The 17,641-nt window shown below is 37.1% G+C and overlaps 1 protein-coding gene and 1 non-coding gene across 7 annotated transcripts in view; both read right to left on the bottom strand.

Moving 5' to 3' along the window:
• Positions 1-16,943, bottom strand: part of elf1 (E74-like ETS transcription factor 1) — a 31,808-nt gene extending 14,865 nt beyond the window's left edge. For 3 of the 6 annotated variants that reach the window (XM_020923355.2, XM_020923359.2, XM_020923358.2), the window contains exon 1: positions 9,511-9,759. The gene's annotated coding sequence lies outside the window, so the exon portion shown is untranslated. Of the gene's footprint in view, positions 1-7,001; positions 7,127-9,510; positions 9,760-9,830; positions 9,960-16,754 lie in introns of those variants that run through there. The other 3 variants (XM_020923354.2, XM_020923356.2, XM_020923360.2) reach the window with 3 other exon arrangements.
• Positions 16,944-17,484: 541 nt separating this feature from the next.
• Positions 17,485-17,556, bottom strand: trnae-uuc (transfer RNA glutamic acid (anticodon UUC)). Its single transcript has one exon. It is a non-coding gene; the product is annotated as a tRNA-Glu (tRNA).
• Positions 17,557-17,641: the final 85 nt, after the last annotated feature.

Consider the following 17,641-nt stretch of genomic DNA (forward strand, 5'->3'; position numbering starts at 1 on the left):
GAACAGCATCACTGAGAGCGCTACTTCCTGTCTGTTAAACCACATTGAGCAAAATTTCATCTTCTGTGAAAGAGCGGAAAGTTTGTAACTCCCCCTCCTTCCTTCTTCAACAACATGCTAAAGATATGGGTTTTGTTGTACTTTATGCAAAGTGACATAAAACACTTTTCTGGCAATTTTGATAGTAACTAATAACTGTGATATCTCTGGTGGTTACATGACACATAAAACATATATTGAGTACATACTGCAGTTAAAGATTCATCTATTTAATCTGTGCTTTCTAAAAATTTGCCTGTTTCTGTCAAATTTACTTTACTGTCATGCCCAAAGTTTGATTTCATAAAGCTGCTTTAATACTAACTAGAGGAATGTTAATCAATTAGAAAATGTGAATGAAAGTGAAATAAGGATTTTATTGTTTCAAAAACTGTGAATAATTGTAAAAATGTGATGCAATAATCACAGCACAAAAATTTGATATTGCAACCTCCCTAAAAGACATACACACATACATAAGACAAGTAAATTTAGTCTATCCTTGGCTGACGTTTGGACAGGCTGTTTAATGACAATAGTAGTGAATACAAAAGCATTACAAAAGCATTCTCCAAGCCACACCTGCCATTTTCAGACTCCTCTTATCCCTGCAGTGCTGACACAAGCGCACAAACACAGACACTGTGACTAACCCCTACCCCTGTTATAGCGTACGCACAACAACACCAGAAAGGGCCCCAAGTTGGGTTGATGAAAAAAAAATAAAAAATCTGAAGATACTGCAGAGTTCCTGTCAAGCTGCATTCACTGTGCTTCTGGAACACCCCAAAAACTCTGCCCTAAAGCACACCCAAGCCATTCATTAACATTGGACAAAATCCCACCTGTCGAAGTCACTTTTGTTTCTAGTTAATCTGAACAAATGATACGCCTGCAAGTGCACTCCTCGGAATAAATCTTAGACAAGTGCCATCAAAGTCTGTCACAACTTTTGTTATTGTTGTCTTAACAGATGTATAATGAGCCCCACACTAAGATCTGACTAAATCAAGCAGGTTTAAACTTCACAGTGGAGGCTCGTTTATCAAAAGTATGCACCCCCAGTGGCTTGCCTCTATAATGTGGCAACAGGCCACATGTCGCTGATGGGGAAAAAGACTTTAAGTTGAGAAAACAGGACAGGAAATTGCAGCAAAGTTTTTAAAAAGATATCCTCAAACACAAAAGATAACCTGTGTTGCTACAAGCTAGATTTTATTACTGAAACTTAGAAAAGAGTAGGGAAGTGCTTTTCAGAACTGTAGTTAACATAAACTCTGGAGTATGGGGCATTGCATTTATTTAAGTAGCAGCATATTGCCAAATAGCTTAAGATTGCTAACTGCAATCTGCTAAAATATTTTAATTACAAGGCGGTAAACCAAAAGAAGTCTGTCATACGTCTTGACCTGTTCTTTACCTTATCACAACATATTCTCTCCACAACTTACAGACATACTCATGTATTGTGCACTAATTAACACTTGCCACAATCCTCTTAATTTGAATGGCCCTGACTATACCAGAAGGGGAATGAATTAAATAGATGTATCTGTATTCTCAACTGTGAAGCAATGTGACATCAAGACAAGATACCTGAGAAAATAGACTAAAAAAAGGCTTTTTAAAAACAATATTATTTTTTCACTGAAGATAAACACGCACCCTCCACAAACCTCCATAAACAGACTCTTATTTGGCCTGGAGGAGGGCCTTTTCCTGCTAATTTCCATGGATATGTTGTTCCTTTGGCTATAAAATTCCACACTGTGGTATAAAACTCATCTAGACTGTTCTGAAGTATGATTTTAACTTTCTATTTCCATGGAGGAGATGTGCCCCCTTCAGATACTGTGCTTTAAGTAAAAACAAAAAGGAGAAAAATAAAAAGTAACAAAATATAATTACAAGCCATTCAATTGATATTTTGAAATGAAAAATGCCATGTGTTGAATATAGCAACAAACCTGTAGAGTAATACATTTATTTAACAAAGGTCAGAGGTACTCTTGTCTAGGACCAAAACAAATGATTTAATGACAACTTTGTTCAGGTGACTTCTGCAGCCTCTTATTACAGCCTAACCCTGTTTGCAGTCCATGACAGTGAAAGTAGGAAACCGCATCTGACCTTTCTATTACTCTTGACAGCTTGAGATCATGGAATGTTACAGAAATACAATACAATCCTTGACATGTTTCCAAAATCCTAAATTATGCATTTCAGTTCTACACTAAACAACAGCATATGCATATTTCCAAATATTTGCTAACTTGTTTGTCTCACATTCATGCAAATTCAAAACCCACTTTTTATTGCAATATCCTACATTTTCTGTATCACATTTTCTATAGCTGTATCTTGCACCCCTATTTCTAAAGTGCAGGGGATAAAAAACAAGCAAGTTTAGGCGTGTGTGCAAGTTGCCTGATAGTTAGACTGATCTCCTTGCAAAAATAGTTTAAATACTTTATGCAGAATGTTATTCTGTCTGCTGTGTGGGGGCAACCCGGTGTGGACAAGACTGGGAAGGCCAATTCTCACTTATTTAGACACAAATGATAATGCAATACAAAAATATTCCTAATGTTCCTATTCATATAGCTACACGCCTGTCATTGTTATGTTGATTAGGAACATGTCACAGCTTGGATTTAGTAGCAGAAGATTGGATATCACCAGTCATTAATCAACCACGGCACTGCAGTCCACAAACCATCGATTTTACCACAGTCAACATGAAATTATGCAACTGGTCTGAGGACAAATTCCACTTTCTTTGCCTAACAGAAGTCTTTCCATTGCAGTTCTTATTTCTTGACTTTTGAACATAAAAGTGAAAGCTAAAAGTATTCCAGCCAATCTTGGGAAAATTTGGCTGTTCCAAGGAGACTGCATACCAAACAGGTCTGGACATAAGCGTGCCGATGTGTCCACCCATAGGTAGGTATGCGAGCTAAATGTAACAAACAACACACCTTGAGAAGGGAATGGAGATTCAATAATGTAATTTGCTGTGATCTTATCCCACATTAACAAGCTCTATTGACATTAGCAGTATTTGAAAACGCAGCATGCTGCCAAACAAAGCTAACATTTGAGCGGATTAAGCTAGTGTTTGATAGCTAATAATGGCTAAATCAGCTCTTCTCATCTGATCCCCAGCAAAGCCGCTCAGATAGGACCCCTCACATTGAGACAGCTTAGCCCCCTTCAAGAGGGCTTATCTGATTTCACACAATTGGATAGTGGGTCAGTGAGGTATTAGGTATCAGCCAGCCAATGTTTTTTATCTAATCTTCAAGACAGTAAGCATGTGCCCATTACGGAGTGCGAAGTAGGACAGAAATGCTGAGTCATTGCGTAATGTCAGGCTTTTAGTGACTTAAACTAATAAGGAATGAAGTCATGACAAATGGTTTTGCTTGTCACAGAAGTATGCACACCATAGAATGTGATGCTAACAAAAAAAGTGGAGTGCATACCTCTAAACAGAAAGTGTGTGAGATTATGTAAGTTTGTAAGAACAAAAGTAAGTTTAAGTTGAACTTTTGTTTTGACTTGGTTTAACTACTTCTGCATTAAACAAAAACTGGTATAGCATCTTCTCTGTCAGCACAAATTATTATTATTATTATTATTATTATTATTATTATTATTAGCGATTAATGTTGTTATTCAAAAGAGCACTGAGCCTATTGTAAAGTGTTTTGACCAAACCCTGATGATGAGGTTAAACATGGATTTTCATAAACACTGAATTGCCCATGGAGTTGTAATAGTGGTTTGTTTGATGATGATGATGATGTCATACTCCCAGATGGTTGGCAAGAGACAGATTTCCCTTTTTGATAACATTATACTTTGCCATGAAATATCTAAAAGGCAAATTCATTCATGTTTAACCTGATCATTTGTGTTAGTGACTAGCCCCATTCAATGTTCATTTTAGCTGTCCCAATCAGTATTATTGGCTTACAGAAAGAATGTGATGTCATCTGTAAACAAGAACAAGAGCAAAAGGTTTTGTTCTTTCCATCTGAAATTGTTGAATGTCATGAATGCAGCCACTTGTTTACATTTTGTGCACCTGTTGCTGCAAAAGCTACAAATGTTTTTCATAACTGATTTAGTTCGATTATGATGACATTAGTCTTTTGATAAATATTATAGTTTAAATAAAGTTTCATTTTTGTAGAGTACAGTATGTGATATCTCCAAATAACAATGTAATTTCCAGCAATGTTGAGAAGTAGGCTCAGCTACAAGACAAAGTCCAGACCAATTTGCTTGCTTAAGTCATTAACACAACAGGTGACTTGTCCTTCGCTGTTTATCATAAAGTTAATTTATTTCCACTGCGGCTGACATCAATCAAAGGTTCATTTCACCTGTTTGGAGAAGTGTTTGAACCGTGCGCAGAAAAGCAGAAGAACTGTGCGCTCCAGCCAGTCAATATTTGAGAAGGCGTTATGAAAAAGGTCCTTTTATGATAGATGGGGAAGGTGCCACATGGGAGCAGGACAATAAAAGAGGATCTAGAAAATAATTACAAGGTGTCACTGTTTGAACATATAGGTGCAAGCAATGAAAGCTAAAAGATAAGTCAATTTGTTTTAATAAAACATTGTGATAAATACATTGCCTTTTTAAAGAGTTGTTGGAAATCCGTATAGTCTTGTGCATGGCAACCTCGGCGCCTGTGCTACTTTGAATAAAGAGGCTTGACAATCAGTCTCCTGAGGGGCTGGAGTTATGTTGTTCTGACGAGAATCACAATGCAAAAACGCAAAGGTAAACAAGGAGTGGCTGTTGCTTAGGAACAGGCCGAGGGAGAGGGCTTGTAAAGTAGGCAGTGCACGTTACAAGGAGACCAGCTCTGAGCAGGTGGGCCCCATTCGTCTGTGTGTTAAAGGCCCACAGCGAGGTCACATGTCCAAAGACTGAACCTGATTGAAAGCACTTTTTATACTGTCTCTGTTATGGTGATTAACACTTGTTCTAGAAGTAATCAAAAAGGAAAAAAAAAAAAAAAGTCTTTTGGGGTCAACAAAAGTGTTGGATCTAATACAAAGAAATTCAAAGTTCAACATGTTTAGATGCAGTGAGACACACATGTTAAGTAGCATAAGCATGCAATGGCATCCCCTGTGCACTGAATGTAACAAATGAATGTAACCAATGTTATATTCAATGTAATGATTAATAATCCCAGTATATTTCGACTAACTTTTAAAAAAAGTCCAAGCCAATGTTGACAAAAAATGTACAGTAACAAAAGGAGAGGATATATTTGGTAAAGCAAACATGTACATGTTGAAATAATTAAGTTATAAGTAAGTGTGGCCTCCTACACGAGGCAGTCTAGAGGACTCATTACAGTCAGGACAGTTTTCCATGCGACCGCCTGCTGCTGAGTACAGCTGGGTGTCTGGGACAAAAGCTCTGAAAAGCATGTGGGAAATTCATTTCCCTCTGAGCTTGGGTCAGAATGGCCTCTTTGTACTAAGAGATGCTGTATTAAAGCCAACATGATGAGTCAATTAGCATAAGGCCATGAAGGGCCAGAGAAAACGTATTCACAGAAGATGACAGTTTATGTCCACACATACATCTCACAGCAGGACTCTTTTTTGGGCCATGTTACCTCATGCAGGGTGGGACCTGTATAATTGGAAAAGAAAATAACACACTGCAAATAGGTCACTCCATTGTGTATTTAAATTCACACCTGACGTCGCTGTTTGGAAAGTCAAATCAGTTATAAATGACAAGATTGTTATAAATAGCACAAGAAATTGTATGGAAGGTAGTCACTGATTTTTGACACGAGCATGTAAAAAAGCAGTACATAACATTGTGCACTAAATTCAGCCAATTTCCAATACCGGTAGTTTGCAATTAGGTAACACTTTTTAGTAACTACACTTTAATAGTACAATTATTTAATGAAATAAAACTTGTTTATCTCATCTAATCCAGGATTCTGATGTGTTATATTGTTGCATCAATCATCTATGTTGCATCTAGTAACTATGTTATTTTCCCAGGTCAAAATGTGTGCCCTTACCGCTAAGCAAAACTTATGTAATGGCAAGTATTATCAGAAAGTGTGACCTGATATTTCACACTGCATCATCTCTCCCTCTCTCCCTTTTCAGTCTGTGTTATAAAGAAACACAGACTTGCTCTTGTCTGTCACCTATGCACGGGTTGAGTCTCTTGCACCTGTGCTAACGTTGTGAGACTCCGTGAAACAAGTAGAATGACGGTTTATAATTGAATATGAAAAATGCACGTGGGTTGTCAACTTATCATTCATTGGAAACCTTCCAAGGTCCAAAAGAACTAATGTTTTGGAACGTCTAATCACGGAGAAGGCCAGCATTGCTTCATAACACTGTGAATTTTACGTTGTTCTGATATGAGTTGAGATAAATCAACCCTTTTAAGTTTGTTGTGTGAAGAAATACTTTTGGTCTGTGGTGACTCTACAAGCAGTCTGTGCTACCTAGTCTGTGCATGCTACAATATTGTTACAACACTAAACTTTATTAATAGCAAGTATTCAAATACATGTGCCTTGCTCAACGGCACACTGACAGTAGGCACTATAAGAAGCCAGTTAAATATTAACTCTTCCACCCAGATTTTCCTAGCAGGAGTTCAGGCTTCTTGTCACAACCTTATCTGTACAACAGGAAGAATTATTTTGGGAAATTGAGTTTGGAAAACAATGTAAATCTACTATTACACTAATTAAACAAGTTTTCTAAAAGAGCATTACCAACAACCCATATGTTTCCATGACGGTTGATAATATAAAGTAACCTATATGACTAGTTTCAGTTTAGGTGTAAGGTGTGCTGGCTGTAATTGAGAAGTAACTGGCATTCACATGACAGAACAAACAATATAAAAGGTCACGCCTACTTATTATAGAGTAAATAGTTTTCACAAACCTGACGGTGTGGTGTGAAGCTGAACCCTGGACAAAGTGTACGAGCCAACTAAAGTTTGTGGCTATAGCTTGCCTAGTAAAGTACTCTACTTTACTAGCATTGCCTAACCACAAGAACCACCGACACTATCTGGCACTCAAGTCACTTATACATTTGAATAAATGAATCAAGTGCAACTGTGTTTTTTTTTACATTTCTGTGTAGAGTGAGTACATGTACTTTCTGGGAAATAAGGGAATATATGTATGCTATAAAACCACCAAACACCTCAAGGTACATTTTCTGAATAATATGCCTAACAATAAATTAACTAATGCTTTGGTCCTGTGTGGAGAAACAATTACAATCAACTGCATAACGTTTATCTCTCTGTAGGATAAACATTTACTTTCAAGTTACAAGACTCATTTTAAGGTACCTTATTGTCTGTACAAAAACATTTCTGTCCTTAACATATAAAATACAAAATTACCTCTTTCAGTTGTATACTGTCCCTGGACACTTCATATCCATTATGTGGTCATAAGAATGTTTTATATTGGGATACTTAATTTCTTGGATATGAACTTGGTGACTTTTTGCATTGGCCTAGCACACATCTCATCATGCTTGCTCTGCTTTGGCAATCTAAACCCCGCCCACAATGTCCTCCCACAACATGCCTCCAACATCTTGCCCAATGTAATGATCTAATTACAGGTTAAGACTTGTTGACTTTGTATTGAAAGATGAACCAGGGCTGACACTATTGTCCACCACCCACTTCAGTCTCTCCACCAGCCCATCCAGAGGCAAGAGGCAGCACCCAAAAGCATCTACAGCATGGCCTGAGAGCACAGCCCCGAGTCCTCATTTACAATCCAAATAAGGGTGGGCGAGGTGTATGATTAAAAAGTTCGGTCAAATGCAAACTCGGCCTGCTCAGCACAACAAGGCTATTCACTATGGAATACAGAGGTATTTTACAAAAGCAGTAAACAGTAAACTATAGTGTTTAGAGTAGGGCAGCACAATATATCCTAAACCAATCAAAATCGCAATTTGAGTTAGCAAAATTATCAAACTGAAAAAACTGAAATAGTTAGATAATAGACTTGTATGTGTGTATGTGTATAGACTTTGCAAAGATCTAAATATCCAGTATTTTTAAAAGCAAAATCTTGTTATGCCTGTAGTTTAGACATCTGTTCTGAAATACATGGGATTCTTGTATTAGGTTATCAGTTCACGTTTCAGTCATCTCTGAAATGTTAATGCTTCTGGAGTTGTTTACAATATGCACTCCAAATCCTACTTTTTAAGCATATATGGCAAATCACAATAGCAGAAAAATAATAGTTATTTTTCTCTTCTAAATCATGAAGCCTTAGTGCAAAGTGTTTCTGTGTAATATAACTTTCAAGCTGCATTAGACACTAACCTCCAAATCCAAATGTGAATGTCAAAGTAATGACACAACACCACTGAATTGCATGTAACATTATTACAAAGTTTGACCATAATTGGATGAAAGCTGAAGGACTTCCCACTTTAAGTTTTAGACAGCTGGGCACATGTTCTGTGCAGCTGCAGCTAGAGACATTCAATAAGAAAGTGGGTGGGTATGAGGGCTAGCTGTCTCTTCAGAATGATAGCGCGCTAATTCACAAGAAGTGGGAGTGGGGCCTGCAAGGTGCAACTTTTAGAGAAACAGGAAGAATTTTTTTCATTGAACACGTGTCTCTACAATGCATAGGCTGACTTATCCGGTAAAGGGGTGAAAAGATATTTTGGGGAAGGTTAGTTCAAGCAAATGAGGAAGTTACAGTAAGAGTGTGGGCTCAGAGTTCCCTGTGAAATGTAAGAATGCTCGTCATTGTGCATTACAAGATGAGCAACATTCTGTTCAGATCATTTTAAGATTATATACTGCATAACTACACAGAGAAAGCAAGACAACATCAGAATTCAATGCAGTTTGGTGCACTGATATAACACTTGTACAAAGTCTGCAAATTGATCCTAAATCTAATTTGACATGATTTTTAATTATGGATTACTACACTGGATACAGTACATGTGGGCTTGGTTAAGGGGCTTGCAAAACAGTGTTCACGCCCTCGCTCTAGACAGCCATATAAGGCAACAATTCATAAAAGTAAAACAACAACAGCATGTTTCAGCATAATTACCTCACATTAACTTCAATTGGGATCATTTAAACTTATCTGTTACCTTCTCTCAAATGCTGGACAAATGAGTCCACATGGAAAGACATGAATACACGATTTGATATGATCATTCAAATCAAGAATGCAATATTATTGTGTATTATCAACAGAAACAAACATTTGCTCAAATCACTTAGTGTACGTATGTATGTATGTATGTCACACAAAATCTACAAAAAGCAAGTGAAATGGTATCTGTAGATAATGTGTCTTCAAAATTATTTAAATATCATTAGTTTGTGATAACTCATAAAAACTATGTGGCATAAAGAGGAAGGCAAGAGTTATAATTAACCAACCTTACAGACAGGCGATTTTGGTGACTGTATCCACAAGCGCTGATGTCAATAACCAAAGATAAGACCAAAAAAATATATACAACAAAGTCAGGCAGGAATATTCCACAGCGCATTTCAGAAGAAGGCTAAATGTGTGGATCCGCACTCAAACACAAACTTTTTCACAAGGCAGCAAATAAACATACAAAAACACACAATGTAATGGCTGCGCTTCGAAACAGAAAAAGGAGAAGTGTAGTGAAGCAACTTGTCCTCTCCCTTTGAGTCACACAGCCCTGTCGCCATTGGTTGGGGGGAGCCCTGAGGCAGCTAGGTCTTACCTGGCCAATCAGCGAGCGGCATCTGCCCTTCATGCAAATCCTTTCAGGTGAGTTCACAGGTACGACTCTGATTGGCTGGAGCAGTGGCGGGGGAGGGGAGAGTCAAAGGGTCCTACCAGTGGGCCACACCTAGAATGAAAGACGATAGACTGGTTTCTACTGAGAAAGAGGAGGAGTAGAGGTGAGCAAACAGTAGGTCAGGTATGCAGCATAGACTTTGACCAGTGTAATATAGAAAAGTACTGGGTGATAAATACATGGTGGAATACATCACCTGACAAATAACAGAAAGTTTATCGATAAAACTACATATAGCAATAAGTAGAAGTGGGTGATAGACCAAAATATCACTGGTCCTAAGAAGAAGAGGAGGTGCACGAAATGAGCAGTCATGAAATGCAGAAATGAAACTCACACGGTCAAATTTATACTGAAAACTGTGGCCAGTGCTTCCCCACAGTCACTGTTCCACAATAACTCTTGTCCCTCTGTAATGATGAGATAGCTAGTTCAAACATATCAGATGCAACTTTCACCTCAGGTAACATGGCATTCTTCATGACTGAATAAAAAAATGCAGGATGATAATGCAGTCTGCTTTGTTTAGTACTGCGTTAAAGTCCAGCATAAAACAAGGCTAATGATGTATTTATGAAAACATACACAAAATAGTAAAACGTAATAAATAAAAAAAACTAGAAATAAATAAATTGTATATTTGGCTTTTACTCTTACGATTGAAAAATCATGTTATAAATGACAGTTTAAAAAAAATAAAAAAATAAAATAAAACCTCTAATAGGCTGAGTTAGAAGGATAGCAATCTTGATGAAAAATGTCACTAACAGGAAGATGGTGGTCTGAGGTTAGAGCTGTCTACATCTTCTTGATTGGATTGCATTTTCGCTCCTCCCCCACTCTTTCCAACTGCAACCAATGTTGGACATAAAGAGACTGATCTTTGAAATATAAACCAAATAATCAATCAATAATCAATACATCAGCTACTGGCACAAATAGTTAGCCTTCCATTATATTATTATTATTATTATTATTATTATTATTATTATTATTATTGTCTTGCTTATTATAATCTTTTAAGTATAATGGTAGGAGTTTATTTCTAATTTTTGTGAGCAAAACATCCCTTAGTAATGCCAAACCCTGAAGGCTTTATTGGGGACATTATAAGGTGACTCTATTTTTAGGATCAGCCCATGGCTTGAATGAATTGGCAGTTTTCTGATGTCACAATTCAACTATTCACATGACAGATGTGGCCCATACTTAAGGTACGAGGTCATGGTTTTGTCATTGTCTCAACCTGACACAGACATCCTATTGAACATCATTCACCTTAACTGACAGCTATGGATGCTTTAATAATACCAATTTACAACCAAATCAGTTGGTGTCTAGTGTTAATAACAAGTTAGATAGACACAAATTAGATACAGCATTCTGGGCATGCATTTTTCTGCACTTATAGATACACTATTAATTAGTATTTAGTATCCACATAGCAAACACATTACACTAGTTAAATGAAAAGTAGATGCAACCATGACATTAAATACATTTAGACTTCACATACAACTACAATTATAGAACCAAAAGTTTGCATTATAAGAAAGAAATATTTTTGTAATACTGAAAGCAAAAAGTCTTTTAGTTGGAAGATGAGAGATAAGTAGAACATATTAACTTGGTAAGTAAAAACATGTTGTTGCAAGTTAGACTGCAACACACTCATTATGAGCAAGGGGGGAGGAGATGGTCACCTCGGAATCTCAGTTTCAACAAAACAGAAGGCACAACAGAAGGCACAATTTAGTGTAATAGGCCCTAATTACAAAGCAGGCCACAGGAACTAACCAGAGCTGAGGTGTTATTGATTTGACCCTAATAATAATAATAATAATAATAATAATAATAATAATAATAATAATAATAATAATAATAATAATAATCCATCATCATCATCATCATGCATCAGTTTTATCTAGTGCTTTTCTGGACACTCAGAGACATTTTACAGAACATTATTCATTCACGTCACACTTCATGATGGTAAGCTACTATTGTAGCCACAGCTGCAGCTGAAGTGAGGTTACCTATAGCAATACTATATATTGGTATAGGTAGCTTTGAGTCAACAGTACCATTATCACAACTAACTATGTAGCAATGTGGTGGTCAATAACAGAAATTAATATTCTGATCATCTTAAATGTATTATATTTTTGATTCCGATACTGATGAGACAATATTAGGCCAATACAACAGAACATGATTTTATTCACTGAGGTTTAAGTCTCAGACAAAATTACTGTAAATTACCCACAAAAATGTAGAGATACATTTATATTTGGAAGTTTGTTTTTCACTCTTAATCAGTATTTTTTCAGTATTTTATTATAATAAATATATTTGATATTCAAATCAAATTTTGCATCACACATTCAAAATATTATGAATATGTCAAAATGAACTTCAGTATTACAAAGCGTTTATTACATAGCATAAGTATTACATAACCTTTACTTATATGTAACACTAATTGCCATAGTATTGATTAGGTAGCTAACTCAGGCACTTACATATAAATGTTAATTAATTTTCATGTACCAAAATATATAGACTACAAAAATGTAGGAACAAAAAAGCTAAAACGTTCACCTTGTACCAGACAGAACTCTCCACCATCCACCCCAAAAACATCCTTCACTTCGAAGCTGCAGAGGAATGCTGAGGATTTATAACCTGACAAACAGCCCTGGGTAGGTCAGACTTGGAGCATTTGGAGCAGAGACACAACTGTTTGTGTAGCCTCTAGAGGTCATCTTATGGCTGCTCCTGTAGTCGTTCAGCTGCAAAGATGCTTTCAACTGTGACTGTCACACACGGGCAAACACAGAGCACAAGTACATATACAGGAGACAGAGGGTGAGTGGAGGAGCAATGTAAATTAGTATTATAAATTAAAAAATGCCATTGTCCCTATTTTGCAACACTAAAGGAAGTGTTCAATTCCTGGACAGTGACCACTTGGGGAAAGTAGATGACTCAAAAAAAGTAGACGTAACAAGGTTCAGTGTACGTAACTATCCAGACAAAGCTTTTAGTGTGCGTTGAGTTACTCATTAATTAGTACAAATTTAGTCTAACGGATAACAGTATTCAGCATGATAGGATTCAACTTATGACTCATTTGTGGCTAAAATAACCCAACATTCATTTTGGATTGACCAAATACTGCAGAGTTGGAGATCTTAAAACAGCAAAAAGTCACATTGTTCAACAAATGCACTGATGTTATACAACACAATGTAGAAATGTTGCTTAAAATACGTAAACACAAATGGCCTACTCTGAGTAATTTCATCTTGTGGCAATAATACATGTTTACTTAACATAAGTAGAAAAAAAGACAACCTTTTCAAAATGCTACTACAGCTAAATGATTGAAAATAGAATACACAGAAAATATTCATAAAAATGTGTAAGTGTAAAGCTTATAGAAAGTGTCTCTACAAACTGAGCAAGAATTAAGTTGTAAAGATCAGAAGAACAGTAAGTCTGTAAGTCTGGTTCTTCTGCTGCATAGCCCACAAACACAGACATATAGGTCTTCTAAATAATTGTGCTAACCTAAGTCAAATGCTAGCCTAAGCTATAATATTAGCAAATTCAATATTTCACTCTTAACCTAACCCAAATCATATGGGACATGATAAATAGCATAACTAAAGTTGAAGACAGTGCTAGTTACTATTTATATGAAAAAGCATGTGGTCAACATTGTGATAAAGACACTCCCTGATGTTATAACCCAACCAGTTAGGAGGCCCATGCCCAAGCTATAAAGTGTACAGGCCAGGGTAATTCAGAATGTGTCATAGAGTCCAACTGATGATGTCTCATAATGGCCACATCCGGAAAAAAGATCAGTCACCTCTAAGACCTAGAATCCATGTTATATTTACTTTAACCCTTATCTGTATCTGAATCACAATGACAATTTGATGTGACAGCCTTGTATCTTTGAATTGTACAACTTGAATCTTAAATCTTACTAGATAATGCCATCAAAAACAAAGTCACCTAATTATTTTGTACGAGAAGCTTGATTTTTGAGCATTTCTGGAAATATGTCACAAACGTTATTCATACAGATTGGAATTTTAAGGATTTGCTTTAAAAAAAGATGCCATATGATTAAAAGGCCATGCTTTTCTAGAGTTATACATAATCACATTACTGTTAAATAAAAATTTTAAATAATAATTCATGATAGATAAATATGTAAATACCATACACTTCTTTAGTTACTGAGTTTTTAAATCTATCATTTGCTTTCAGTCACAATGTCTGATAGATTATGTAAAATATATGTGACAACTTTCTGAAATCCAACTTTCTGAGTGATTGTTGATTGGGTGTTTTGACCGTTTTGACAACAAACCTTACAAATTTGCCTAGTCTTGACATTCCTTGTTCAAAAGGATTTGAGTAACTCTCACTGATATAATTTTATCAGTAGGTCATTACTGACTTTTGACTTGGCCTACTATATGACCAAAAACCAAACATTATACTGTCAAATATGTAACACAGATTCCTTTGCTTTGTCCCAAATATAGCCTTTGTGGTAAGGGCCGATTACATCACAGGAATGCACAGATTCATGGAGAACGCTAAAGGCACAGTCAGTGGCTCAACACAGTCACATGCTGCTGCTGAAACCATGGTTGTAGAATGAGGTTACAGGTGGAATTTCCCTACACGTCCCTCTCCCTGACGTCATGTCCACTAGCTGCACTCTCCAACTGCCTAAAACATGGCCGACAAGGTGAAGCACAGGTGTCATTTGACTAGAGGTGGAGAAAAAGCGACACAAAAAAAGGAACTTAACAAATAGCAGTTCCCCAGAAACTTCTAAAGTGTTTTTGTTTTGTTTTTTTAATTCAAAACAGGAAGTTACATTAGTTTTATTTCTCATTTGGGCCCACAGGTTTCTTCATTTTTAAGACAACAGAGGCAGCTCATCCACATTGCCATCTTGTGGTTATTTGTGAGGTAACAAATTCATTTACACTTATCAGCCAATACAGCCTGACTTAGGCTGCTTCAAATATACTTCGGCATTACCTGTGTGACAATTTAAGTGTGAAAGTTTAGCAACATTCTCATATTGATCAATCACAATTTTTTACTTGATTTTACTTTGTAAAAATGTATTTTACATGAATTTCCCAAACTTAAAAAAGACTGGCTTTTGATAACCATCATTAATAACATAAAACAGTCCAATTTCATCCTCCAAACATATCTAAAACTGACATGCTTTTACTGGCAGAAAATTGACTGTAGACCTCTCAAACAGAAAGACCCAATCATTGTCATTTAGTGACTACTTTTGGATTCTATTGCACAGTCCTTGTTCACCTGCCTTATGTTACTTCAGTCACAATGCAGCACTATTTAAGAGTGAAGGTAAGAATGTAAATTGTATACCAACATCTAAAATAAATGACAAATATACCATAATCCTCAAAGACTACTGCTGATTAAAGAACAAATGGGTTACAAGATTCCTCTTGTCTGGGGAAGGCCAGTCCAAAGACCTGGAGTGCAGCTCTCTAAATGGAATAAAAGCTCTGTTCTTTTTTGTCCATAGTCAAATCAATAACTAGGAGGCCATTATGCTGGGTTGGTCTGAACTTGAACAGTACCAAGGAGAAGTGGCTGATGTCTGAGGAACTCTTATCACTTATGTGAGTAAAACAGCCCTCTATTGTCCTTGGGTCACCATCACACTCATCTGCTTTGCCTGCTCGGGTCTGACGTCACAGGGACAGGCTAAGCAAAGCTGCCGGGAAGAGCAATGTGTTAAATCAGCCCTCTGTGCAAACACTGAATGGGATGAGTCTCAAACAGGGGGACAGGGGCTTCTTGTTTTAAATGGAGTAATTCATAATTCTATAGTAATTTTGGGATGGTATAATTCAGTATAGGTTAGGTTACAGTGTATTGATTTTAGAGTAAATTTGATCAGAGTTAGACATGCTATGCTGCTGGCTTGACTTGCTTTAGACTGCAATTTGTTTGTCTGATTTGTGGTCTAAAAAATCTGCACTTTAAACTTGAAAGAGCCTCTGGACTATACAAATACAAAGTAGTTCAAGTTAGATTTAAAACTACCAAGTTAAAAGACAAACTTGTCACACTTAAGGGCAAGGCTTCCAATTTTGGTTTGCAACTATCCCCAAATTTTTACCAGCATTATTCATTTATTAATCAAATGGGTTGTGGGATCCAGCTGGTCCAGTCTAACCTATGGGCACTTACTGGTAACTTCTCCATTCCTAAAGTGGCACGCCTCCTTCTCCACAGAAAATAACAGCAGACAGTCCACCAATGAGGTAGCTGTTTGTCTGTCCCATATCCAAGCATCCTAGCCCAAAAATCTAAACATCTGGCAAACATTTCAACCACCACAGACAAGGATTGGCTAACTCTTAAGTTGGGCATTTTACACACAAACAAAAGCACATTTTTGAGCTCACTCTGTTCTTGGTGTATTTTTTTAATAATTAAATAACGGTGAAGTGACTAAAATGAATGCTATGTCAAAGTACTCCATTGCCATGTGATTCATTATCATTTAGCAAGAGGAATGAATCAGTCTTTAGAACAGTTTATCTGTGTAGTAGAGAAAATGACATGGAGCCCTGTGGCTACTCACATGAGTTAAGTCATGCCTTTTTAGTTTAGCCAACAGTCTGCTAAACTAACCCAAAAAGTTAAGAGGCCTAAAACGGCATAAAATCACGACTTTTAGTTCATCCTCTCGTATTCTATAGATCTAAGCACATTAAGGATAGTTTACGTGGGTGAATACAAGTTACCATGAAATCTTACCTTTGCAGAAGTCTTCTTTTGTGGCGCAGACTGTGGATAAGCGTCGGGCTGATGACATTCCTCATAAACATGACCCAGAAGGCTCCAGTGCCGGTTCTGGGATAGTGCACGGCATAAGCTCCATCTTGACAGTCTGACGCCGGGCAGTGACCGTCCTCCCACTGCTCTCGTAGTGCTCCAGTCCTGACACAAGGTTGCAGTTCTCCCAGGCAGGCAGTACTGATGCGTGGGGAATTCCTACTAGTCACATTTTCCTGGGAAACGATTGGCCCAACACCAAACTCTGACAGAGCAACAAGCTGGCCCAGTAAGCACGAGCATTTTTTTTAGTTAAAAAAAATAACAACCTTAATCTATTGAAGTGGATCTCGTTAAGTTAAAATAACCACATGTCCAACCCTGCAGTATAGTTTACAACAATTTAGGCTTAGTATGTAGCACGTTTAACTACATTAATGGCACACGCGCAACCTTCAGGTGCGCGCGATTTTTGTCACCTATTCAAATCCCGCTGTGTAGGCGCCGCAGGATCATCGACGTCGGACTGCAGAGACCTTCCCGGAACAAGCCCTGAGAGCAATAGAGGATAGCTCCCATCACGGGCGGGGTCGTTTACATTCCCACTATCCTCAACCAAATTGGCCATGTGGTCTACAGTTACACTTGTTTTGCAAGATGTATTAAATCCTTAATGTACATAGAGCAGGCACCAAAGATTATGAAAACACAGTTCCCATACCGGGAGTCGAACCCGGGCCGCCTGGGTGAAAACCAGGAATCCTAACCGCTAGACCATATGGGACACTATTTTTGATCTATCCTCTATTTTCTAATCATAACAAAAACAGAAAACAAAGACTCTTGTATCATTTGTATTGATATGGATA

This window comes from Boleophthalmus pectinirostris, unplaced genomic scaffold (assembly GCF_026225935.1).
Source record: "Boleophthalmus pectinirostris isolate CB_2022bp ecotype Guang Dong unplaced genomic scaffold, ASM2622593v1 HiC_scaffold_23, whole genome shotgun sequence".
Taxonomy (NCBI): Eukaryota; Metazoa; Chordata; class Actinopteri; order Gobiiformes; family Gobiidae; genus Boleophthalmus; species Boleophthalmus pectinirostris.